Source organism: Bos taurus, chromosome 24 (assembly GCF_002263795.3).
Source record: "Bos taurus isolate L1 Dominette 01449 registration number 42190680 breed Hereford chromosome 24, ARS-UCD2.0, whole genome shotgun sequence".
In the NCBI taxonomy this organism is placed as follows: Eukaryota; Metazoa; Chordata; class Mammalia; order Artiodactyla; family Bovidae; genus Bos; species Bos taurus.
The window spans coordinates 55403450-55430707 of NC_037351.1; positions in this window are offsets into that span (position 1 = coordinate 55403450).

The window sequence follows — 27258 nt, forward strand, 5'->3', positions numbered from 1 at the left end:
CAGGTTTGATCCCTGAGTTGGGAAGATCCTCTGGAGAAGGGAATGGCTACCCTTCTCCAGTATTCTTGCCTGGAGAATCCCATAGACACACCATGGGGTTGCCAAGAGTCGTACACGACTGAGCAACTTGCACTTCCTTGACTTGGGAGTATATTTAACTAGGGAAGAGCACCTCTGATCCTGGAGACAGAAGTAGGCCCCACACCCAGACAGACTTTGCCACGACCGTCACACCTCCCACCATCTCTTCTTCCAGGGCTCTTTCATCTTCTCTAAAAATCGTTTCCTCTCCCTTAAGAGGCATCCATCCTCACTCCCTTTTCCTGATTAAGATGATATTTCAAGTCTGAGTTCTCAGCCACCCCTAAAAGTTACTCATTTTTCCCTGGGTCTCTCATGTGATACACATGTTAATAAATTTTGTTATTTTCTCTTGTTGATCTGTCTCCAGTCACAGGGTCTCAGCTAAGAATTCAGAAAGGTAGAGGCAAAATGATTTTCCCCCTCTACACCAGCAACAAGGAATCCTAACCAGCACAGATATTCTTAAGGAGATGTAGACAATATCAGTCACTGGGAATCTGGGAATAAGCTCTACCCATAAAGTGGTGTCAACTTAAAAACACACAACATAAAAGTTAGGAGTTTAAGTGTTATTCAGATTTTTACTGGGGACTATAGCACAGGAGACAATTCTGAGAAACTGTTCCAAAGAGGTAGGAGAGGAGCCAGTGTATATTGTAAATGAATTTTTTTTTTGGCTAGGAAATGCATGTAGTCAAGCATACATTTTGAGAAACGATTACTACTATCACAAAGAACAGACATCTCAAGTTTCTGATTTTAGTGACATTCTAGGTACAGGAAAATGCAAGAATCTGGGGTCTTTGCAATTCTTCCTGAGACACGCATCTAACTCTCTAGGGATCCATTTCTTTAAAGCACTGAGTGCCTCATCCTAGTTTTTGTCCTGAGCTCCCCTCAGGGCTCACTGTTTGTGAGTGGCTGCAGTGGGCGGCGACCTAACCCTTGTACAACTGGATGATGAACGACGCTTTTCGTTTCTGTTGTTCACAGAGGCGTGGGGTGCACACGGGGAGGCTGAAGACCGCCAAAGACAGCCTTCAACCTTGTGCAGTCTGGTCTACACTTTTGATAAAAGTAAAGTGACCCTGAAAATCAAGACTTTTGCTTTTCACAGAATTCAGTGCTCTCTATAAATCTATCTTCTCATTAGAAGAGCTGTGAGATCGTTTGCAAAGTCACCAGGGGAAAGCATATACATTTGTGCTTTCTCAGAGTCCTTGAAAGCCTGAGTTGAATGGGTTTCTATCCTTGTACAGAGTCTTCCCAGCTGTGGGAGTCTAGAGGCAGGAGAGGAGAAAAGACTTAATCTTTCCCATCTCACAGGTCCACCCAATGTCCTCAATTTTGTGTCTATAGTAAATCTCTTAGCTCTTCTGTGACCAGGGTAGAAATCCAACAGAAACCCTGTGGCAGTGTGGATCAGTGGCTCCCAGATTTTGATTTCACATGCCAGTGAAATTAAAATAAAAGTTAGGCTGACTTGGAATTGCTACTTTTTTGTTTTACCAAATGAGGATATTAAAGTAGAAAAATGAACAAATATTATCATCATTGTTACATAAGAAAAGGTAAATTTAAAGACCAAAAGCCATCAGTTACATAAATTTATATACACACACAAAATCAGTTGTGTGAACTTTAGGAAAAACCTAGTTTTCTTCAGTTTGCAGTGTGAAAGGCTCTGGTCCAAGACGTGATGAGTAGCTCCAGGCCTCTGAGAGCACCTGGAGGCACAGATCAGACACCTTCAGAGTGTCAAGGATATTTACAGGTCTGGGCTACTGCTTTCCAGGCTCACCTTTCTGGAGGTTGATCACAACCACACACCCTGTGCAAGGGCAACAGTTTTGTTCATGTCAACATATAAACACTCTCGTCTGATTAAGGGCTTAACAGGTTTGGATTCTTAACAGAAACCTCCATCCCCAAGGGCACCCAAGAGCACATTACGTGATGCCTCAGGGCTCAGCAGAGCCTCTGGGACCCTCATGCAGAGCTCCCTCCCTTTCCCAGCCTTCTTCCGAACTCTGGTTTCCAGGTTCTTCATTATGCCTGAACCCCACCTCTCTGCTCAGCGTGTTCACTTAGGTGCCAATTCCTTGACTGAATCACAAGAGATCACTGGCCCTATCCGGTGTAGACTTCTAGCCAAGGCTTCCTCATCCTTGACCTCAAACTATAATCTAGGAACCTCTTCCCAAGTACAGTATCCCCCAGCATGCACTTTCCAGGAGGTATTTAGGACAACTAATTTGATTCCTTTTGGTCATGACAGGCGATGCAAGCTCAATGTGACTGTGTTATCACCATGTACTGGCACTAACGTACTCTAGCCTAGATCAGCAAATCTTGAAATACTTTTTAGTCCTCTGAATTCTCTCTTTAAAGGGACCCAGGAGGGAAGGACACTGTACTGGAGACATAAATAGAAGATCCCACAGGCAGGAGAAAAGGACACACCATCAGCCTTACATGCAAAAGTAATGGTAGACACATGCTGTAGGTCAATCCAAAGAATCATGTGCAAATAGAAGAGAAGGGTCAATGGTAGCTGAGACTAGTATGTATATCATTGAAAACCAGTCCTCTTATCATCATTTGTTCAGGTTCATGGGTTGCCAGTGTTAAATGTTAATGTTAAAGTAATTAGAATGAAATAGTCCATATTATCTTAAACATGTGTTATGATCTATATCAGCCATCTTAAGGTAAATTACTCTGCAGTAATAAATTATCCCCAAATCTTTGTGGCTGACAGCAGCAACAGTTTAGTTCTGCTCAGGTTACATGCTTATCATTCATGGGCTGGCTGGGGCTCGGCTCCACACGTCTTCCCTCTGAGATCCAGGCTGATGGAGCAGCCCCTCTCAGGGGTGTTCTGACCTCATGGCAGAATCACACAATGGCTTTTAGAGTTCATGCTGAGAATGGACAAGTGACACATTCAGTCCCATCTCACTGGTCAAGTCATGTGGTCAAGCTTAGGGTCAGTGGCGTAAGGAAATATTGTAGAATCCATTAGACTCCACCCAGAGGGAGAATCTGGAGAAGGAAATGGCAACCCATTCCAGTATTCTTGCCTGGAGAATTCCATGGACAAAGGAGCCTGGAGGGCTACAGTCCATGGGGTTGCACAGAGTCAGACACAACTTAGTGACTAACACACAGAGGGAGAGTCAATGGATATTTTAGGTAATGATACAATATACCCCATGAATACTCTACTTTTCTACTCTTCTTAAGTATTCTACTTAAGAAGTAGAATACTCTACTTCTTATTGAGTATCTCCTAGAAGTACAAGTATCAACAGTCTTTAAGAATCTCATGACTCTGGAACTGCAAATAGCACATTTAAGCCAAGTGCCAATCCAGTGGCCCTGCGTTCCGCAGGGGAGGCGGCTCGCAAGATGGCAGCCATGCCGCCACATGTGTCAGTGTTTAGAGTGAATAACGCAAGGGCAGCATTTCACCACAACCCTGGTGGAGTTGAAAAATTATTTATGGCTTCCCTATTTATGGCGTGCTGCTCAGTTTCCCATGAGTTGCTAGGAAAGATTCCTGATAGCTACTATGAGCCATTGAAACCTATGAGACTTCATTTATTATGGCATAATATCCACATTACCTCACTTGTGCTAGACCATATGGAGAGCTCTCTGTTGAATTTGGCATCGTTACCGGGGAGAAACGGGAACGGATTCTGTTCCTCGTCCTCCTCAATTATGCTGTATGTTGGATCATGTGGCCAACTTCAACAGATCATCTGGGCATAGCAGTCAGCCCTCCGGACAGCATCACCACCTCTGCCGGTGAAGGATAATGACGTGATCCTGAAGCCTGTCTGAGGGGTAGGGAAGAGCATCATCTCAAGAGTGGATCTGTAAGAGTCCTGCTGACCTGAAGCTTGTGCTTCAAAGTTGAGGGAGAAGCGGGACACCCGTTTGTCACTCATTGTGGGTGGCATTTGGAGGGAGAGGCAGGAAGTTCAAGAGACTCTGAAAAGCAGAGCCAATTCTAAATCCCAATGAGCCCCCAGCAGCAACAACTTCGAGAGAGAAAGGTGCGTGCGGGGCAAAGCCAGAGCGCACGACCTGCCATGCCAGTTTACCTACTGCTTAAAAAGGGGAACAAGTGAATAGTTGGATTCTGTGAGCATTGAGAGAAGGAATGTTTATCCCCATAATGTAGCTATAAGCTGGGAGTGGGGGATGGGGATAAGGGCCAATATACAGATATCTCCATGTACCTTTGGTGATTCTGGGGGTGGTTTATACAAGACTGGAGAGACTTAATGTGTTCTCTTGTACACACGATTGGAAACCCTTTGGGGGAGGGCTTTTCCTACTTGAATGGTAGTGGGGAGCACTAACCCTTTTAGGAACTTTCAGGCATTTTACTGACACTTAACAATGAATTCACCTAAAATAAAAGCAAACACGTTAAAATTCATCTGAAAATTCACATGATAACTGGAAAAAATAATCCTAATAGTTTCCTCCATTTACAAAAGAACTGTTCAGTAGTTTCTGATATAATGCTTTTCCATCTCAGATGTTTGTGAATCTGTCTGTCTGTGTATCTCTCTCTCACACAGACCTAAAAATCAAAGTAAAACTCAGCAAAATGTAAGAAAAATTAACAAGTGCTATAAGAGACTTGATGTATAAGCTCAATCCATCCTCATATTTCTTTTTCCACTTGGCTTCTTTTATGTTTCTCATCTTTATCAAATTGGAACATTAATAATTGAAGAGTTCCCACTGCACGGTATTATCACTAATAATGAGCTGTGGGTGAAACAGACCCTTCCCTTCCAAAGGACAAGCTCGAACCTTGCTTATTGTTAACTATAAAATAAAATCAGAAGATTGGCTCCCACCTTCCTACCCCCACCCCAAAAGTCTAATTAGTGTTCCTCTATTGGAGAGGAAGCTGAGCACGCTGCTCCACCACTGCCAAATGAAATTAGGGCCCAATTATTGATAAATGAAGAGTGGTTTGAGCTGGAGCCTGGCCTGGAGTCGCGGAAATACATCTGTCATTTGGCCTGTACAGGAGTCATTCATGTGTGACATAACATCCTGTGCATTTATCATGCATCTGTAGATTTTTGTTTTAATTCAGTTAGCTGTCTAACTCGATTCGGTGCTAGATGCCCCGAATGGAGTCAGGATTTGGACTGACAGATGCAATTCTAGTCTGAAATGGTGTGTGACAGGACTTGCTATCCTGCATATTAATTATTATTGAAACCATTATAGGCAGCGCTTTTACACTAATGGTCGATTCCGTTATCTGTTTTGTGGCTTCTATGGTTAACAATTGCCCAGTTGCTCCAGGGCAGGTAGGAGACACGCTGGATCAATGGACCATTGTTGTTAAGTGCACTTACTATTACCATGAAAATTAGAATGGAAGTGCTTGAAAGGCAAGAATGAAAATGCCCCTGTCTTACCATTATGCAAATGACACATTCTAGAAATGAGATAAGTGGGGGGAGAAACACTTTTCATAAATCTTAACTAGGTAAAAGAGTTTATTAAATCCATTGTCAAAAACAAATTGAAAACAAACATTTGTTAAGTTGATAAAAAAAATAAAGGAAGAAATGTCTGCAGGGCTATTCCCAGCCTTGCTCTGCACAAAAAGCTTAGTTTGGTAGCATGCTAAGGTTTAATTTAAAGTTCCTGTCGTTTTATCATTTGATTGTGCAAAATATTGAAAACAACTGTCACCTTCAAAAAGAAGTTGCTAATGTGATTTTTTTGCCCAAATTTCTGAGAAAATATTGTATTAGGAGGACTTGAATGCGACCAACTCCAAGGGCGGCCATCTTGCCTCAGCCGCGGGTTTTCCTTCCTTCTTTCACTGTTTAATGCAGGTACCCTGGTGACCTGCCCACCCCTCCTGCCCTTCGGATTTAAACCATCTAATGAACTTTGTGAAGCCCTGCAAAACCCATTCCAGCGTCAGGACTGATCAAAGTAAAAGTTGCTGAAATTGTATGAAAAATGAAGTGAAATTGAGTGAAAGTTTTCTTGTCATTTGCTTATCAACCTCCTGTGACAGGAATTGTATGGTTACCAACATGGGTGAGTGCTGGTTCAGACACAGCTCAAATTACACATTTCCATTCCTTAAAGAATTTGTAAAGTTGCTGAGGACTTTGATAAAGCAAAGTACAAAATGGTAATACAATGAAATATAATACTTTGTATTAAATAGAAAATTAATGGTAGACTTGAAGTCATAATGATGAATTTGCATCTTTTCAAAAGATTCATATTTGTTAAAGGGTATTTCATATTGGTATTTCAGGTCCAAAGAAGCTTCTTTTTTCCTAAACAATTAAAAATTTGCATCTTAGAATAAGTGCTTTTTCATCTCCTGATGTTTGAAAATGAGGTGCTTAAAAAGAACCTGGCTTCAATTTAAAAGTTCAATAGCTTGATTATGATATTGGCTTACAAGATTTTCACTGTTAAAGAACATTTTGAATAAAAGAGCAAATTAGAAAGCAAAGATATATCTTAGTAAAAATATATCTTAAAATATTAATAGTCATAATATTCAGGAAATATAAGTAAACTTTGACTTTACAGTTTGGAAGCTATTATCATTTTTTGTGTGATTAGCTCCTCCAATTTACAGTGTTTGGCTCACTGCTTTATTTCTTTCAATAGGTTTTTTTTTTTTTTTTTTTTTAAATAAGGCTCCAAAAACTTAATTATGGCTTATGCAAATATCATTTGAGGGAAAAGAGGCTAATATTAAATCTTTAAAAGCATTGTTAGGTTAATGCAAGAAAAGTCGTTGTAGGTATTAACTGGCATTCAGAGGGAAAAAAAATTGAATGGAGGTGGGGAGACCTCTTGGAGATATTCTCATTTCTTTCTTAAAGTCATGTACTTGGATCAGTTTTTCCCAACTTTTTATCAAAGGTGAGTGTTTTAGAAAGCTGAAGGAGAGGGAAAAAAAATGAGATTTTGCTTCTGAATTCTGTACAGATTGAAAGCCAAACTAAGTCATATGATGCCAAAAGCACTGAAGATGGATACATGAAGCATGGCAGCCACTTTCTTTATAGGCATGATGCAAAGCTTTTTTTTTTTTAATTTCTTTATTTGATCACCTACATTTTTGCTATATTGATTGGGATCTCCAATAATATCCAAAACCTACAGAAAAACACACAGGTGAATTGGAGTAACAATCATGTTTAACTAAGCTGGTAAAGTTAACATTTTTACCTAAGAAGACATGAAGTTGGAAATTCAGCCACATATTTTGAAAGCACCCATACATAGCCTGCTGAGCACTGGGCTTAAAGAGTGAAGAATGCTTAATATTATGAAGTTGCCAAATGATGAAAATAATATTTGGGAAGTGTGGGAATGAGATGATAGGAAGGAAAAGAGGTTGGTGGACAGGATGGGGAAAAGGACAGATTGAGTTATGTGGCTGTAGGCCAGTGCTTTCCCAGCTTTCTGACTCTGGACCATGATGAGTCTGTGAGCATTCACGGGGCTGCTGCCTGAAGAGACAAGGGAGTGTCAGGGGGATAAAACTTGACCCTCGTAGATGTAGTGAGTGGGGACGTGTGAATGAAACTAACAAAAGACCGATTAACAGGACAAGAGGCACACGGTTTTATTAAAACTAGCGTGCATGAGAGTTCACAGAAAAGAAGTGAAACTAAAAAAAGCAGTTAGACCCAAGGGTTTTTATACTTTCTTAACTGAAGTAAAGTTTGGGCTTCTAGGGACAATAAGCTGTGGGGAAGTGACTAGGAAATTCCTGGGGGAATAAATGGAAGGGAAGATTCCCTGGAGAACTGATAGGCTACCCACTCCAGTATTCTTGGGGTTCCCTGGTGGTAATACGGAAGATCTGGGTTCGATCTCTGAATTGGGAAGATCCCCTGGAGGAGGGCATGGCAACCCATTCCAGAATTCTGGCCTGGAGAATCCCCATGGACAGAGGAGCCTGGAGGGTTACAGCCCATGGGGTGGCAAAGAGTCAGACACGATTGAGTGCCTAAGCACAGCACAGCACAGCAGCAAGTTTGGCTTTGTTAAGCTTTTTTTTTTTTTAATGTGGTGATGTTGGTTTAGTCACTAAGTTGTGTCTGACTCTTGTGACCCCATGAACTGTAGCCCTCCAGACTCCTCTGTCCATGGATTTTCCAGGCAAGAATACTGGAGTGGGTTGCCATTTCCTCATGTTTAAAGTCTTTATTGAATTGGTTACAATATGGCTTCTGTTCTGTGTTTTGTGGCCATGATGTGGGATCTCAGCTCCCCGATCAGGGATTGAACCATATCGCCCGCATTGGAAAGCAAAGTCCTCATCACTAGACCACCAGGGAAGTCCCATAAGGTCTGTTTTAGTAAGATCTGTTTATGAAAACTCATCTTGCTCTTGGCTACCCATCTTCAATGATGAATCTTTCTTCTGTCTTTGGTTGGGGTATAGGTACATTCCTCACAAAGAAATTTATTCCTTTTTTTTAGGCAGATAAGGGAAAGGCTAAGAATTTTTCCTGAATCTGTTGATTCTCAGTTGCCTTCAGCTCAAAATAATCCTATGCCAAAGTGGCATATTTTGGAGTGGCATATTCTGATATTAATAGTTTAAAAAGATAATTATAAGTGCTTTCAATTAAATGGACTTTTATCCTAAGGTTTTCTTTCCTCCATTTTCAGCTTTTAAAATAAACTGTATTTCATGAAAAGATGTCTGTAATTGGGGGCATATATTTTCCTCTAATGTCTTTGTTTGGCAAAATAAAACCTTAGAAACTCAATGCTATTCCCTCAATTTTTTTAAATTTATTTTTTATTTCAGTGGTCCATGATTTAAGAAGAAGGGGGCGGCAGAGGGTGGGATGGTTAGATAGCATCACTGACCCAGTGGATATGAAACTGAACAAACTCAGGTAAATAGTGAGCAATGGGAGCCTGGCGTACTGCAGTTCATGGGGTTGCAAAGAGCCGGACACAATTTAGCGACTGAACAACAACAATGATCTCTCAAGCACCTGGAAACACCGCCTCCAGCACTTTCTCTGGAAGAAATAGTAACAGTAGCCACTTTTATTGAGTCCCTGCTATGCCTCAGACAATGGTTGGGGAGATGTACGTATACTCTTGATAACACTAACACCAGTCCTAGGAGGTGGATGGTATTGTTCTGATTCAATAAAGGAGGAAAGCAAGGCGGACTGAAGTTAAGTTGTTTGCTTCAAGTGGCATAATCTGGGGGTGATCTTAGCATCTGTCATTTAAACAGGACAGCCTTGGAACTTCCCTGGTGATTCAGTTTTTAAGACTTCACCTTCCAACGCAGGGGATGTGGGTTTGATCCCTGGTCAGAAAGCTGAGATCCCACATGCCTTGCTGCCAAAAAATCCAAAGCATAAAACAGAAGCGGTATTGTAACAAATTCAATAGAGACTTTAAAAAAATAAACAAGACACTCTTTAGGGTAAAAGAAGGTAATAGTCACAGTTACATCAGGACATCAAGTACCAATGGGGTCTTTCCAGGACAATGCAGCACAGTCACCCTTCAGAGCTACTTCACATCCTCTATCGGCCGGGATTTCGATCAGCTGGCATCTAAAGCCCAGGTGTGCTCTGGTCACTATATGAGGCTGCTTCTGAAAGTTCTACAAAAATAGGGATATCAGGCTTCCCTGGTGGCTCAGTGGTAAAGAGTCCACCTACCAATGTAGGAGACACGAGTTTGATCCCTGATCTGGGAAGATCCCGTATTCCTCGGCACAACTAAGTCCGTGTGGGGCACTATGAAGCCTGTGCTCTGGAAGCCAGTGAGTCCAAGTACTGAAGCCCAAGAGTCTGTGTTCCACAAGAGAAGCCGCTGCAGTGAGAAGCCCACACACCCGAACCACAGCTAGAGAGTAACCCCGGCTGGCCACAGTTAGAAAAGAGCCTACGCAGCAACAAAGACCCAGCACAGCAAAAAATAAATAAAATAGATAAATAGAATTATTTAAAAGAAAATAGGGAAATCAATTTTGGGGAGACTGAATGTACCAGACTGTTTCACTAGGGTGGACAAAACAATCCTATATTCAGCACTCTGTTAGGAATGACTGGATCACAGGACATCTATTTGCCATGGCAATTTGACACATAGTTTGAGGCTGAGAAGGTGAATCACCTAGAATTCACCAGCCTGTAGAGAACTATGTTAGTGCCTGATCTTAAGAGAGGAATCGATTTTCCACGTGTCAAAGTTACATTAAGGGAGTGGCTGGTGGGACTCTGATTTCATCTCCGGGTGCCCACAGGACAGAGACAGGAATAGATCCCTCGGTTGTCATGACTGCAGCCCAGCAAGGCAACCCCAGAAATGATTCTGGGAGGGGCTGAGCCTAACCCTGGAAGGGAAGTAGGAGCCTGGCAATTATTAATATTTACCTTGAAATGAGAGCCTGGGACTCTACAGGAGTTACTGCTGCGTGCTTAACTTGCCCTCTGTCATCGGGGAAGATGCAGGCGAAACCTGCCTGTCTTGAATAGATGAAGATGGTGGTGGGAAAGCAGCCCAATGACCCTAAATCCACATGAGGCCCCATCCCTCTCTGCTGCCTTGTGTTGTCATGAATAAACGCAGTTCAGCTCCGGGGCCACTCCTGGTGCTCTCACCTGCACCGTGACCTGTAACTTTCTAATTTTCTTTTTTTTTTTTTTGGAGAAGGGTTCTTCCCTTGCCAGAAAGGGCTTTCTGTTTGTGAAAGAATATGTAAAACAGCACCAGGTGAAGAATGACTTTTTCACCCAGTCTCGAAACCATCACAAAGAGACAAATTTTGCTGCTTTTGCTTCGTGTGTGAATTTTTTTTTTCCACACAGCTCTATTCATCGCCTGAAACAATGGGGCCAGTGTTGGCCAGCAGAGAATGGTGCTATTCATGTGGGCCCCTAGCCTGTACTTGTTAGTCTTGGCTGCCCTGCGCCACTGGCTGCTGGCAAGAAAGCCGGTCTGTGTTGCTGGACGGAGCAGGGCAGATCAGAGACTGAACGCTGGCAGCCAGATTCCCAGATAACCTCAACTCCTCTAGAACACTCTTGTTGACTTAAGCGTGTGCTTTAAGGGGCGTCTGGAATTCCAAGAACTTCTGCCAGGTGTGCGGGCAGGTGCCTGTGCTCTCAGCGGGGCGATCCCTGCCGTCCTGGGATCATCAAACCTGCTTTCCTTAGGGGGTTAAATGACTGGGGTAGGAATCAGGCACTCAATCTGAATTCTGGCTCCGGAGCTGATTGGTGGTAGGAAGAGGAATGAGTCTTAACCCCTCTGAATCGCCAAGCCGTCATCTGTGGAAAGCAGCTATCCATGCCACCAACCTCATGGGGCACCGTGACATTCAGTGATGTAATACCCTGCTCTGATCAGTGTGGAATGAATGATCGTTAACCAAAAGCTGATGCAGTGATTACTGTTGTGGATGACAGCCTGGTGTAGGGCCAGGTTTCTCTGGGTGGGAAGGTAACCCTGTGAAAGGATGAACAGACGCACCGTCGTGCAGAATGGATTGGGGTGGGGGGCAGAGAGAAGACAAGCTTCCGAACTCCATTTATAGTGCCGCAAGGGTAGAATGTTCTGCACAGGGAGGAAAACGTGCTGTGGCTGAGGCCACTCCATTCCTCTCAAGGACAGAACAGAAAACTCCTCTGCTTTCCCTCGGCGTGATCCCGCAAGAAGGGGGCTGTTAATGTATGCTCGGGATGGCCTCGTCATCCTTGCCCTTCCTCTCCAACACAGCCTGAGCGCAGCAGACAAACTGCACCCTGCTGTTCATGTTTTTTCTCAAGCGAGGTAAAGTCTTAGAGGTCTTATTTGGCTTCGGTGGGGGGGGCCAACTGCAAATTATAAGCAACCTGTGGGAAACTTCGAGACTGGTAAGGTGGCTCCACCATCTCTAGGTTCACCCCAGTGCACAGCCCCGCAGACTGTTCGAATCCAAATGTGTTACGAAGATTAGTGTAGCCGGTCCAAATCAAGTAAAGTCTAAGATGGATGCAGGGCTGGAAACAGACAGTCTTTCAAGTTCCTTCCAAGCCAGCATGTTGTAATTTGTGAAGTTTTCCTCTGAATCAATGCTCTTGAGTCACCTTGTCTTCTGTGAGGTTGCCACCATGAAAGCCAGACACATTTGGCACTGGATCTTCTTGGCATGGCTTATGTAGCCATACACTCGTTATGGTGTCAGCACTTGAGATTCTGCTAATGTACTATATGAAGCATAAACCGTACTAATCACAAGGGCAATTTTCTATGTTATGTACATTATAGAGAAAAGATAGCGTATCCTTGGTGATTCTGGACATCTTAACCGGTCGTTCTGGGAACAGCAGACTTCACTTGGTGTGATCCCATAATTAGAAGACATTATTGTGGTTCATAAATGGCATTAATTAAAATTTTAATTAAATTTTCAAAAGATAATTTAACAAGAGTGGGATTGATTAGAAAATTATCAATGAATTTACAGATTCATTTAAGATATTTATCTCTGTCACTTTTAAATTTCGTTGAAATCTGTTAAAAGCTACGGTGGATATGTCCACAGTAACATTTAAATAGTCACTGTATTGTTTCAAGAGGCCAGCTGTTTGGAAGACGTGTCTTGATGTGTTTTATTGAGCAGTGAACTTTACACTGTTTATTTTGACGAACATTGTCCTGAAACAAATTGACAATAAAATGAAAAGTGTCCAGTGTTCATTCTAAAACCAAAATGTTTAGCCAAATACATTTTTCTTAAAAACATAAATAAGGATTTCCAGACAAAGGAATGACTGAGGCAAATTTACTGATGGCCTATCCGAGTGTTGGTCAGGGAGCTGACATGAGCGATTCTGAATTCTAACATAAGATGGATAATAGGTCTAAAATCTACCCCAAAAAGTAACATAAATGAGTGAATAAATGAATCGAGTACTGGGCCAGAAAGCAGGAGATCTAGTACTTATACAACATGGTAAACACTATTTAACTCAGGCCCTTATTTTATTTTATTTTATTTATTAATTTTTTAAGGCCAACTTGAACCGCAACAGCAAGACACACAGGTTCCATTTCAACAATGTAAATGGTGTCCATGAGGACCTGGAGGTAAGGCCTCATTTATCCGTGGCTTCCCTCACTCCCTCCACAAATACAAAGCTAGAGTGATGCAGTCAGTGAATCCGCTGGACTCTGCCCTTAAAGTGCATCCAGAATCCGATCACTTCTCTCCACCCTGAGGTCACTGATGGACTCAAGCCACCGTCCTTTATCTGCCTAAACAATTGCCTCGGTTTCCTGACTGGGTCTCCCTGTTTCTACTCTGCTGGCAACATAGTCATCAGTGGTAGTCTTCGGAAACGTGGGCCAGGTCTTTCAAACACCTTCCAGGGGCATCAAACCTCATCAGTAACGAGACTCTACGTCCTCGCTGTGTTGTCCTGCCTGGCTTCCCTTCTTCCCACCGCCCACCCCTCCCCTCCCACCGCCATCTCCCCAAACACAGTGCATGCATCACTGCAGGGGGCTGTGCTCCACCCCCAGACACACCTCTGTCTGCTCCCCCATCTCGCTCAGGTCTCTGGTCAAGTCACCAGAGTTCAGATCATGCTATTGTTCTCCATCTCCTCACCAGGCTTTATGTCTCCCCATAGTGTTTATCTTCACGTGTGTGGACTGTTCACAAAAACATTTTTACGCTTGATCAGTTTTGATCTCCGTTCCTGGTGTTCAAGAGATAAATGATTCCGATAAGTCACCGTGGGAGTTATGATAGGATAATAGAAAATACAGTAGTGGGAATAGAAGCAAGAATTGGCTGATTTTCTTAAGGAAGAACTGCTTAAGTGGAGGCTGAAGAATGAATACAAGTAAGCCAGACAGAGAGTTCTGGGAAGGGCAAACAATGTGTATACTCTAGTTTCTTAGTTCATTAGTTAATTTCCTTCTAGATCATGTCTTTTTTCTAAAAGTTTTAAATTATTTATTATTCAATTTTGGCTGTGCCATGTGGCTTGTGGGCTTTTAGTTCCCCAACAAGGGATCAAACAGGTGCCCTTTGCACCGGAAGCCCAGAGTCCCAGCCACTGGACCACCACGGAAGCCCCCTCTACATCATGTCTTCTTGTCCTTGTCATTTTAATTCTTGTAAATGTAACATCTGCTTCTTGCAACAGTTTGGATTAAATAATATGAGGAAGTTTTCTAAAAAAAAAAAAAACACCAGAAAGGTGGACAAAATATTTAGAAATGTGTTTCTAAGTAGACAGCCGAGTCCTTAAAGAAGTAAGGGGTGTGAGAGAATCTTCAACCCAGACAAGAAGGACTAAAGACTTGAGCATGACAGCACTGTTATCCTGGGGTGGGGTGGGTCCCAGACCTGAAAGATGAGTGCCCAGCCCACAGTTAGGAAACAGGGAGGAAATAATTGCCAGTGGATGATAGCCCACCCTAACACACAAAATAAAAGGATTAGAACCCAGAGAACTTCAAGTCACAGAGTGTTAGAGGAAGACTCTAAATATGTTTAAAGTGATTAAGGAAATAAATCAGAATAGCATAAAACATTATAAATAAGGAATGGGAAGCTTTGAAATTAAATTTCTAAAATTCAAGCATATACATACTGAAGTGGAAAGCATACCAGGTAGTTTAACCAAGGGATCCTAACAGTTCAGTCAAGATTTCCCCAAACTGTAGTTCAGAGAGATCAGGACAAGAAAAATAGTTTTTGAAGGAGAGGAAGAGTGCTCTTAGGAGAGTGCCAGAAGGAATAAAGGAAAGGAGTAAATAAAGAGAGAAAATGGGGCAGAGGGAGCCTGTGAGGAGACGAGGCTTAGAACCTTCCAGGTTTGATGAAAGATACAAAATCTCAGGTTTAGGAGGCCTGAGTGGGGTTAGGTGATACCTGGACACAGCTTATAAAAATGCCAAATATCAACAGAGAATCTTAAAGAGTTGTTGTTGTTCACTTGCTCAGTCATGTCTGACTCTTTGTGACCCCGTGGACTGCGGCACACCAGGCCTCCCAGTCCCTCACCATCTCCTGGAGCTTGCTCAAACTCACGTCCATTGAGTCTGTAATGCCATCCAACCATCTTGTCCTCTGTCATCCCCTTCTCCTCCCGCCTTCTAAGACCCAGCGTCTGGGTCTTTTCTAATGAGTTGGCTCTTCACATCAGGTGCCCAAAGTATTGGAGCTTCAGCTTCAGCATCAGTCCTTCCAATGAATATTCAGGACTGATTTCCTTTAGGAGGGACTGGTTTGATCTCCTTGCAGTCCAAAGGACTATTAAGAATCTTCTCCCCAACACCACAGCTCAAAAGCATCAATTTTTCAGTGCTCAGCTTTCTTTATGGTCCTACTCGCACATCCATACATGACTACTGGAAAATCTTAGCTTCACCTAGACGGACCTTTGTCAGCAAAGTAATGTCTCTGCTTTTTAATTCACCGTCTAGGTTTGTCATCATTGACACTGACTGTAACCTTCTCAGAAACAACAGGAGAATGTGGAAGACGCAGTCTTCAAAGCACCGAGGGGAGCCACTGCCAACCTGTAGATTTTGTATCCAACCACACTGTCACTCATGAATAAGAGTGAAAGAGATGATCAGCTAAAAACTGAGTGCTTACCATTATCAGCCCCGTGCTGGAAGCACAGAATAAGGGATGTGGCTCGGGGAAAAAAAAGGATTTAAACTGCAAAGGAAGGAGATGCAAGATGGTAAGCAAAGGAACTGGTAAACATGTGAGTTTATATGGGCAACAAATGATTATATAAAATAGCCATAACAATTATGATAATTCAATAGGATATGAAAATAAGGTAGAAAAAATTACTGGACAAAATAGTGTGTATGGTGGGAGGGTGGGAATCAGAGTTAAAGTATTTGAAGGCTTTTGCCATCTAAGAGCAGAAGAGAAACACTGGTTTAACTTTGGGCCTTATTAGGTCTGGACTCATGTCAAAAATTTAAGAATAGCTGAAACAATAGAAACTTACAAACCAGTAGAGGAAAACATGAGAATAGAGGAAACTCCATCTTTCCAAAAGCAGTTAGAAGTTAGCAGAAAAAAGAATCAGATAAAGTATGGTAAGGAAGCAAAAAGTAAGATGGAAAAAGTTGAAATACATGTGCAATTACAATAATTCTAAACTCACTAAAATGATACCAGCAATAGCAGCAAAAATATACTTCATCTAGACATTAACAAGATGGCTAGGTTTGACAGTCAGCTAATAGGTAGATATTAGAAGGTCCTTGGTCACTGTAACATTTCTTTCTTTATATAATACACATGGAGATGTAGATATTATATAGATATAATATATACACACATATAGGTAATGTGTGTGCATGTGTGCTCAGTTGCTTCAGTCATGTCTAACTCTTTGTGACTCTATGGCCTGTAGCCTGCCAGACTCCTCTGTCCACGGGATTCTCCAGGAAAGAATACTGGAGTGGGTTGCCATTTCCTTCTCCAGGCCCCATATGGGCTTCCCTAGAGGCTCAGTGGTAAAGAATCCGCCTGCAGTACAGGAGACTTGGGTTTGATCCGAGAATTGGGACGCCCCCCTGGAGAAGGAAACGGCAACCCACTCCGTGTTCTTCCTGGGAAAATCTCATGGTCATAGGAGCCTGGCAGGCTATAGGATGCACAGAACAGAACATGACTGAGCATGCATGCACAAGGAACAGAGTATATCTATATATATAATATAAAGTATATTTCATGAATATATGTTATATATTCATATCTACCTATATCTGGGCTTCCCTGTAGCTCAGCTGGTAGAGAATCTGCCTGCAATGCAGAAGACCCTGGTTCAGTTCCTGGGTCAGGAAATCCCCTGGAGAAGGGATCGGCTACCCACTCTAGTATTCTTGGACTTCCCTGGTGGCTCAGATGGTAAAGAATCTGCCTGCAATGTGGGAGACCTGGGTTCAGTCCCTGGATTGGGAAGATCCCATGGAGGAGGGCATGGCATCCCATTCCAGTATTCTTGCCTGGAGAATCCCATGGACAGAGGAGCCTGGTGAATCCCATGGACAGAGGAGCCTGGTGGGCTACAGCTCATGGGGTTGCAGAGAGTCAGACACGACTGAATGACGAAGCACAGCAGAGGACACACCTCTGTCTGTCTGTATCTATCTAATCTATTTCATTAACCAAGCACTGCTGCTGCTGCTGTTAAGTCGCTTCAGTCGTGTCTGACTCTATGCGACCCCATAGACAGCAGCCCACCAGGCTCTGTTGTCCCTGGGATTCTGCAGGCAAGAACACTGGAGTGGGTTGCCATTTCCTTCTCCAATTCATGAAAATGAAAAGTGAAAGTGAAGTCGCTCAGTCATGTCTGAATCTTTGCGACCCCATGGCCTGCAGCCCACCAGGCTCCTCCGTCCCTGGGATTTTCCAGGCAAGAGTACTGGAGTGGGTTGCCATCGCCTTCTCCAACCAAGCACTAGATTCCACTATTTTCTGGTGTAGGAAATCAATATGGCCTAAGGATATGGGTCTCCAGAAAGGCAAGTTAGCCCAGTGTTAATCTGGTTGAGCAATGGGAAGAGTGTGCTCAGTGCAGAAATTCAGAGTTCCAGGCAGTGATCAGGAACACAGCATTTCAGGCTACAAGTTCCAAGAACCTCAAGGATAGAGTGATGAGGCAAGATCAAAGCAGTAAAGTCAATAAACAATCAGACAAATAAGTAAATGAGTGCCTGTAGAAGACACAGGAGTTTCCACTTCAGAAGATTCCTGCGTAAGAAAAAGCCTAAATAACGCCCTGTATCTCACCAATCTGGAGAGACTTTGAAATCTGTTCCCCAGGTTTGTTTTTCTTCTCCATCACACCTCACACGGAACACAGAGAGTGGTGTCCTGTCACTTTGATGTCTCTCTCTACTCAAATGGCAGAAACCAACCAGGTGAGTTGTCATAACTTAGGTGAGGTTGGGATAAAAATACACCTTGGAGAGCTTGCTTCCTGATGACAGACTGAGAGTAGCTCTTTTTGATTTGAGTTGTTTGGAGCTTAAATTCAGTGCCAACCCATACGAGTGTCTCAGAACACTGGGTTAGAAATGAGATTATATTAGGAGCATAAAGCCTTTTGTCTGTCTTTTTGTAGAATTTTCTTTGACTGATGGATGGTGTAATCTTGTCCAGTATCATGATTTACAATTGTCAGTGAATGAAACAGCTGAATTTTTAAATTCAGGATTCATTTCTGGGTTTACCTTTAAAAGTAGCTTGACTAGTGCAGAGTTAAGCATCTTCATTAATGACAGCGTCTGAGAATGTGGCTATTTCATGGATTCAATTTAAATCATTTAGTTTTATGAGAAGCAAAACACTTTTCCCTGCAATTTAATAATTGAAAAATCCTTAATCCTAAACCCCAAATCTTGGTCTTCCTTTGGAGTAAATTGTATGAGCTAGTTCTAGGGTGTGTCTCCCAAGTTGCTCAAAGAGGAGTTGCAGCCAGGGGTGGAAGCATGCCATGGCACCAACCAGCAGAACCTCGAAGTTTGCTCTTAGCCGGTTACAGAGAGATCACGCTGAAGTGAGTATCTGCTGTGCTCTGGGTCCCCGTGATTGTTAGCCAAGTGGAGGGGATGTCTTTCTTGCACCTTTTGAGGTATCTTTAGGTGGTAATGATCTTGAGCTCCTCACCGTTCATGGCTGTTCACAGCTGGCATGAGTTCTGATTCAGTGACACCCTTCTCTGCTTTTATAAATGTTCTGAAAATCATCCCCTGATTTTCAGGGTATCCGTGCAGTACCGTTGTTTGCTTGTTTCTGATTTTTTGCAAAGCAGCTGTGCTGTGTGCTTGGTTGCTCAGCTGTGTCCAACTCTTTGTGACCCCATGGGCTGTAGCCCTTCAGGCTCCTCTGTCCACAGGGATTCTCCAGGCAAGAATATGGGAGTGGGTTGCCATGCCCTCCTCCAGGGGATCTTCCCAACCCAGGGATCGAACCCAGGTCTCCCACATTACAGGCGGATTCTTCACTGTCTGAGCCACCAAGGAAGCCCATCAAAGGAGCTATTTTAGTTTTATTTATGGCCTCCCTTCACCCAAGACCAAAGAGAGAGTCCATGAGATTGATTTTAAAATAGACTTGAATAACTTAAAATCATTTCTTCCTGTAATATGAAACCTTTTACTTTTTGTCTTTTTTTTTTTCTTAACTAGAGTCTATTGCTTTGTTCATTCTTACCTTAGAACACATGATTTTCCTAGAGACCTTCAGTCTCCCCTAAGGATTATCTTACTCAGTATTTCACTATACATGTTCAGTCTCTTCTGAATCCCAGTTTAGATTCAAGGGAAGACTTCAAAACAGTAATAAAAAAAATATTGATATGTGCCCACTGTATTCTGGGCACTTGTCATTTCGTGTAATCCTCACACAACTTGTTTTATAGGAGAACATCACACAAAGCTCAGATTCAAATTCAGATCCAGGGGACCCGGAAGCCCAAGCGTGGTCTCTCTGCTTTGTAGACAGTCTCTCCTTCCTGGATTAGGTTCTCAAAAGACTGGGAAGCCGGGGGACATTAAGACCTTATCTTTCATGTTTGCTGAAAATATGCTGTACGTTGGGTATTAACGCTTCAACTCATGGAACTCTTCCAGAAGGTTGGGATCCTGTTTAATTCTTGGGGACACTGGAACACTCAGAAGGAACAAGATGGGGTTCAGAGTTGAGGCACTGAGTTTCCAGGCTGACACATTCCTGTAAGAGCCATGCTAAAGACTCAAGGATCAGGAATGACTTCTGCATGCCCTTTGTTCTTATCTAGTTCTGTGCTGCCCCTCAACAGTCCTAAGAGGTAAAGTAGATGTTGCCGCTCTATGGACCTTTCCTCCAGGCACGGAGGCCAGGCACAAGGCTGCTCAGTGAAACCTGGCCTTAACGGGGACTAACTGCACTGTTTTATATACATAGATATACAATATATATATAACATGTACACACACACACAACATGTATATACACATATAACATGTATGTACACAAATATATGTGTATGTATATACATGTTGTGTATATACATGTTATATGTGTGTGTATATGTGTGTGTGTGTGTGAATATATATATATATATGTAAACTTTATATTCTGGAAATTTTCAACATGCATAAAGATAGACAGGCTACTTTAATAGACTCCCACATATCCATCACCTAGTTTCAACAGTCAGCATCTGCTGTTCTGATTTGGTCTATCCCCTTGCCATCCCTTTTTAAACTGTTTATTTATTTTTAATTTGTTCCCATTTATTTGTTGACATATCATTTCACTTAGACTTATTTCAGTAAGCTGATCTAACTTTACTTTTTTCAACATAACCACAATATTATTATTAGATCCCCCCCCTCCAAACCTCACAATTCCTCCATATCATCAGTTGTGTTCAGTTTTTCCTGATTGTCTCAAATATGCTGTTTTTTATTGTTGTTTTTGTTCATTTCAGAGTCTAAACAAGATTCTGTGGAGATTGCATATGGTTAATATGCTCTTACATCTTTTTGTTGTGTAATTATTTCTCTCCTTTGTTTGGTGTGTTTATTATAAGAAATTGAGAATTGAGTCTTTTGTCTTGAAGAATTGCTACATTTGACTGATTATATCTTTTTGTTGTCATTTAATATGTTCCTCCATCCCCTATAAATCAGTAGTTAGAGATAGATTCTTGATTAGATTGAGTCATGGGGTAGGGTGGGCAGTAGGGTAGGAATAATATATTTATGCCATCGTCCTTAATATTAAGATTGATTGATGGTTCAGTGTTGTGATAGGCTGAAAATAGTCCCATAAAACAGCAGCCCCCAACCTTTTTGGTACCAGGAACCAGTTTTATTGGAGACAGTTTTTCTGCGGGGATGGGCGGGTCGGGAAGAGGTTTAGGCGGTGATGAGAGCATTGGAGGTGACAGGGAGCAGCGGGGGAAGCTCTGCTTGCTCCCCCAACATTCACCTCCTGCTGTGTGGCCCCGTTCCTAACAGTTAGGGTTACCAGACCCGAATTAAAAAGCAAAACTGCCATCCTATCCTAGCCCTAATGCCTCTGTTTGATATTTTAAGGCCATATTCAGTCTTTCCTTCTTGGTTTTGCCTTCCTTTTCTGAGGACTTCATCATCTTATGTCACTTGTGTCCAGGGAAATCTCCAATAAACCATATGTAGGGGTTGTGTCTAATCCACTTTTGTAAGTTACTTTCCCACACACAGAGCAAGATTTAAAGATAATTGACATTTAGTAAAGTTTGGTTTGTTGCAAGATCATTACCTGGATAAAATTCTATTTTTTCTTCTACAAATCCTTGCCCCTGCTAAAAGTAAAATCTTATTGGTTTCTCTTGGATAAATGAAGAAATTTCCATGCACTTTATCTACATAAGTTATAGATAATTACTCATTTTGCTTCAATGTGTGAAGTAAAGGACTCTGGGTAAAAGATTCCAAGTTTTACAAAGACACATGAAACTTAAAATGCATCTCAACTTTGAAAAGTTTTTTTTTTAATATATCTGGTGATAATAAAGGTAAACAGGTGTTTGAAAACATACTGTCATGAAGTACCAACCTGGCAGAAAACCTGTAGCATTTATAATGAGAACACAATCCAATTGAATTTGTAATTAGCACTTTTGAAATGTGCTCATTATTATTGTTATTATTAGCCACAAAACTATGCAGCTTTGGCTCACACCCATTGGAATTTTAGGGTGTGAATCTAGCCAAAAGCAGTCAGTATAGAACCCAATAAAAGAAATATGTTGCAGATTTTATGGAAGTAATTTTAAGTTAAATATACAAGCAGGAATATCAATTAGGTAGAAATTATTCACCGTCTGTATCCAAGACAATGTTCACTTATGAAGCTACAGATCTTTACAAAAAATATCCTAATGATTTGAGAAAAGTGAACACACTCATTAAATAAACTCTGCTCAATGTTATGTGGCAGCCTGGATGGGAGGGGAGTCTGGGGGAGAATGAACACATGTATATGTATGGCTGAGTCCTTCGCTGTCCACCTGAAACTATCACAGCATTGTTAACCAGCTATACTCCAATATAAAATAAAAAGTTTAAAATAAACAAATGAATACATTCACAAATGGATGCAAATGGATTGAGAAGTAATATGAAAAAACGAATAGACATAGTTGAAGAGACACATCCAATGGAAAAGAAAGATTTCCAGAATTCGAAGACCGGTCTTCATCGGGCTTCTGGAGAAAGCTACCCCCAAACACTTCCCAGAACATAAAAGGGTTCTCTGGATGACTCATGCCAGGTGATTCAAGTAGGAAGAGTGACTGGACACCCCACAAGGTTGCAGCTTACCCTATTAACAAACATGGATTGAGCAACCATAGTATACCGTGTTAGGTACTACCAAAGAAATATAGAAGATCTGGTAAATTGGATACATATAAATAGGAGGGGATTCTGGGGACAATCTTCAGTAAGTCAAAGCAATAATTGTGAGTCTAATAGCAAAACTAAGGAGATACAGAAAAAAAAGCAATCGGGTAAGGGCCAGGCATATCAGGAAGAAAAGATTTCTGGAGAGGATTCATTTTGATTTAGACTCTAAATGATGCCTTGGCCTGATTGCTGGGAAAGTTGAAGATACCCTTTCAATAAGGGAAATTACATGAATTAGATGTGGACTGAGTGTCGTGTGAGGCTTGTGGAGGGAAGGCCACCATACTGTTCTGTGTAGCATGGAAGAACTTAGCCTGGTGCTGTGCTGGGATTTGAATGAAACTGACCTTTTCCAGTCCTGTGGCCACTGCTGAGTTTTCCAAATGTGCTGGCATATTGAGTGCAGCACTTTCACAGCATCATCTTTCAGGATTTGAAATAGCTCAACTGAATTCCATCACCTCCACTAGCTTTGTTCATAGTGATACTTTCTAAGGCCCACTTGACTTCACATTCCAGGATGTCTGGCTCTAGGTGAGTGATCACACCATCGTGATTATCTGGGTTGTGAAGATCTTTTTTGTACAGTTCTTCTGTGTATTTTTGCCATCTCTTCTTAATATCTCTGCTTCTGTTAGGTCCATACAATTTCTGTCCTTTATCGAGCCCATCTTTGCATGAAATGTTCCCCTGGTATCTCTAATTTTCTTGAAGAGATCCCTAGTCTTTCCCATTCTGTTGTTTTCCTCTATTTCTTTGCATTGATCGCTGAAGAAGGCTTTCTTATCTCTTCTTGCTATTCTTTGGAACTCTGCATTCAGATGTTTATATCTTTCCTTTTCTCCTTTGCTTTTTGCTTTTCTTCTTTTCACAGCTATTTGTAAGCCCTCCCCAGACAGCCATTTTGCTTTTTTGCATTTCTTTTCCATGGGGATGGTCTTGATCCCTGTCTCCTGTACAATGTCACGAACCTCAGTCCATAGTTTATCAGACACTCTATCTATCAGATCTAGGCCCTTAAATCTATTTCTCATTTCCACTGTATAATCATAAGGATTTGATTTAGGTCATACCTGAATGGTCTAGTGGTTTTCCCTACTTTCTTCAATTTAAGTCTGAATTTGGCAATAAGGAGTTCATGGTCTGAGCCACAGTCAGCTCCTGGTCTTGTTTTTGCTGACTGTATAGAACTTCTCCATCTTTGGCTGCAAAGAATATAATCAATCTGATTTTGGTGTTGACCATCTGGTGATGTCTATGTATAGAGTCTTATCTTGTGTTGTTGGAAGAGGGTGTTTGTTATGACCAGTGCATTTTCTTGGCAAAACTCTATTAGTCTTTGCCCTGCTTCATTCCGTATTCCAAGGCCAAATTTGCCTGTTACTCCAGGTGTTTCTTGACTTCCTACTTTTGCATTCCAGTCCCCTATAATGAAAAGGACATCTTTTTTGGGTTTTAGTTCTAAAAGGTCTCGTAGGTCTTCATAGAACCGTTCAACTTCAGCTTCTTCAGCATTACTGGTTGGGGCATAGACTTGGATTACTGTAATATTGAATGGTTTGCCTTGGAAACGAACAGAGATCATTCTGTCGTTTTTGAGATTGCATCCAAGTACTGCATTTCAGACTCTTTTGTCCGGAAAAAAAGAAAGGCAATGCCAAAGACTGCTCAAACTACTGCACAATTGCACTCATCTCACACGCTAGTAAAGTAATGCTCAACATTCTCCAAGCCAGGCTTCAGCAATATGTGAACCGTGAACCTCCTGATGTTCAAGCTGGTTTTAGAAAAGGCAGAGGAACCAGAGATCAAATTGCCAACATCCGCTGGATCATGGAAAAAGCAAGAGAGTTCCAGAAAAGCATCTATTTCTGCTTTATTGACATGCCAAAGCCTTTGACTGTGTGGATCACAAGAAACTGTGGAAAATTCTGCAAGAGATGGGAATACCAGACCACCTGATCTGCCTCTTGAGAAATTTGTATGCAGGTCAGGAAGCAACAGTTAGAACTGGACATGGAACAACAGGCTGGTTCCAAATAGGAAAAGGAGTACGTCAAGGCTGTATATTGTCACCCTGCTTATTTAACTTCTATGCAGAGTACATCATGAGAAACGCTGGACTGGAAGAAACACAAGCTGGAATCAAGATTGCCGGGAGAAATATCAATCACCTCAGATATGCAGATGACACCACCCTTATGGCAGAAAGTGCAGAGGAACTCAAAAGCCTCTTGATGAAAGTAAAAGTGGAGAGTGAAAAAGTTGGCTTAAAGCTCAACATTCAGAAAACGAAGATCATGGCATCTGGTCCCATCACTTCATGGCAAATAAATGGGGAAACAGTGGAAACAGTGTCAGACTTTCTTTTTTTGGGCTCCAAAATCACTACAGATGGTGACTGCAGCCATGAAATTAAAAGACGCTTACTCCTTGGAAGGAAAGTTATGACCAACCTAGATAGCATATTCAAAAGCAGAGACATTACTTTGCCAACAAAGTTCATCTAGTCAAGGCTATGGTTTTTCCAGTGGTCATGTATGGATGTGAGAGTTGGACTGTGAAGAAGGCTGAGTGCCGAAGAATTGATGCTTTTGAAGTGTGGTGTTGGAGAAGACTCTTGAGAGTCCCTTGGACTGCAAGGAGATCCAACCAGTCCATTTTAAAGGAGATCAGCCCTGGGATTTCTTTGGAAGGAATGATGCTAAATCTGAAACTCCAGTACTTTGGCCTCCTCATGCAAAGAGTTGATTCACTGGAAAAGACTCTGATGCTGGGAGGGATTGGGGGCAAGAGGAGAAGGGAACGACAGAGGATGAGATGGCTGGATGGCATCAGTGACTTGATGGACGTGAGTCTCAGTGAGCTCCGGGAGTTGGTGATGGACAGGGAGGCCTGGCATGCTGCAATTCATGGGGTCGCCAAGAGTCGGACACGACTGAGCGACTGATCTGATCTGATCTGATCTGATGCTGAGATACTCAAAAAATAAGGTTAAGTTACTCAAAAGAACAGATACTCAATAAATAAGAATAAGAATTGTTATTCAGTGGCTTAGTCGTGTCTGACTCGTGGCGATCCCATGGACTGTAGCATGCCAGGCTTCCCTGTCCCCCATCATCTCCTGGAGTCTTCTCAGATTCATGTCCACTGAGCTGATGATGCTATACAACCATCTCATCCTCTAGCACCCTCTTCTCCTTTTGCCTTCCATCTTTCCCAGCATCAGGGTCTTTTCCAGTGAGTCGGCTCTTCACATCAGGTGGCCAAAGAATAAAAGATACTCCAAAAAAGTATTTAAAGGTGCTCAATGAACATTTGAGACATCAGTGACTTTTGCTTTTCTGTTTTCCCAGGAAGGTGTATAAATAACACACCAAGGGACTCTAACTTAATGCTTAACAATGATTTAGTCCAATGCTACACAGGGACGTGCCCTTTTGATTTCTGTCATCCGTGAATCTGTTGTCAGTCCACCTCGCTCATCTGTATGACCTGTGTGACTGTGTGTCATTGATTGTATGATCCTTGGTTTGGGAAACATGGACAGACTGTGTATTGAATTTACCTGCATTACCACAATCCTACATTTTGAGACCACAAAGACATTTTCAAAGAAAACACAATAAGCACTTATGGAGTCTGCCTTGCCTTTCATGTGACCTCTTGTCTCAATCTCGGGGACTGGTTCCTGGCCATCATGTTTCTACAGTCTTATCCTGCCCCTTTCCGCAACCCACCAGATTTTTTTCAATAAAGAATTACTGAACTCCTTTTGTTTGCCACATGATTGTGAAAGTGTCTGTCGCTCAGTTGTATTTGACTCTTTGCGACCCCATGAACTGCAGCCAGCCAGGGTCCTCTGTCCATGGAATTCTCCAGGCAAGAATACTGGAGTGGGTTGCCATTCCCTTCTCCAGGGGATCTTCCTAACCCAAGGGTCAGACCCAGGTCTCCTGAATTGCAGGCAGATTCTTTACCATCTGAGCCACCACGGTGACTACATGGTATGCATATGATATTGCCATATGCATCCCTGGCAAAAGAGCAAGACTACGGACGTCTCAAGGCTATCAGTTTTAAGAGATGAGTCAGTGGAGCAAAAAGACAGTCCCAGAGAGTGTGAGGGTTTCTGTGAATGGCTGTCTAGAGCGGCCCCCTCCCCAGAGATTGTGATTTCACAGGTCTGCTGTGGGGAAGGCCACTGACATTTAACCCCCACCCCAGGTGAGAAAATTCTAATGTGCATTCTGGGTGGAGAATCACCGTGGTTCTCAAGTATTTTTGTCTTTGGACCAGCAGCTTCAGCATCTCCTGGTAATTTGTTGGAGGTGCAAATTCTCAGGCCTCCTGAATCAGAAAGGCTGGTGAAGCAGAGGACAGGCAGTGGTACATTTTAGGAGGCCTTGCAGGTGATTCTGGCGTACGCTCAGACGCAGAACTAGAGAGCTAGAGAAATGCAGATTAGTCCTCGGTCCAGATATTGGGAAGTCTCCCAGGCACCCTCTGGGACCCCACCAAACCTCTATTTTATTCTTTGCAACTCCATTAGTCTCCTCTAAACTTACTCAGTTAATCAACTTCTTTTTCTTCTTCTTATTTTCTTCCATACCCTGTATGTTCAGGGCCCTGAAGAGGCCAAACTCATTCAAGCCCAGTTCAACAGGTATTCATGCGGGAATCAGTCTC